The sequence below is a fragment of the Geospiza fortis genome, unplaced genomic scaffold, assembly GCF_000277835.1.
Source record: "Geospiza fortis unplaced genomic scaffold, GeoFor_1.0 scaffold78, whole genome shotgun sequence".
NCBI classification, from domain to species: domain Eukaryota; kingdom Metazoa; phylum Chordata; class Aves; order Passeriformes; family Thraupidae; genus Geospiza; species Geospiza fortis.
Window position 1 is genome coordinate 541,237 of NW_005054339.1, and position 337 is coordinate 541,573.

General features: G+C 66.2%; 1 protein-coding gene across 3 annotated transcripts in view; it reads left to right on the forward strand.

The window, feature by feature from the left end:
• The first annotated feature begins 208 nt into the window (after positions 1 to 208).
• The window catches only part of RBM6 (RNA binding motif protein 6), a 57,506-nt gene continuing 57,377 nt past the window's right edge, over positions 209 to 337 (forward strand). For 2 of the 3 annotated variants that reach the window (XM_031058184.1, XM_031058185.1), the window contains exon 1: positions 219 to 292. The gene's annotated coding sequence lies outside the window, so the exon portion shown is untranslated. Of the gene's footprint in view, positions 293 to 337 lie in introns of all 3 variants that reach the window. The other variant, XM_005422408.3, reaches the window with a different exon arrangement.

Consider the following 337-nt stretch of genomic DNA (forward strand, 5'->3'; position numbering starts at 1 on the left):
TCCCGGCCCCGACCGCGGCGACACCCCCGCCATCGCGGCGACCCGCCGCGGGGCATCATGGGAGTTGTAGGCGGTGCGTTCCAAGGGGGATCATAGGAGTTGTAGTCCGTGAACCCCAAGGACACGCCTGAGAAGGGTCGGCAAGAACGGGGAGACAGAGACTACACTTCCCAGCATCCTCTGGGTGCCCGAGGGGGAGGAGGGAGCCGGAAGTTCCGGGTTCTCGCCGTGGCGGCCGTGGGGCCTGTGCGAGGCGGGAGCGGCGGAGCAGGAGGAGGAAGAGGAGGAGTAGGTGATGAGGGTCTCTCGGGAGATAAAGGGGATCACCTCGGATAAA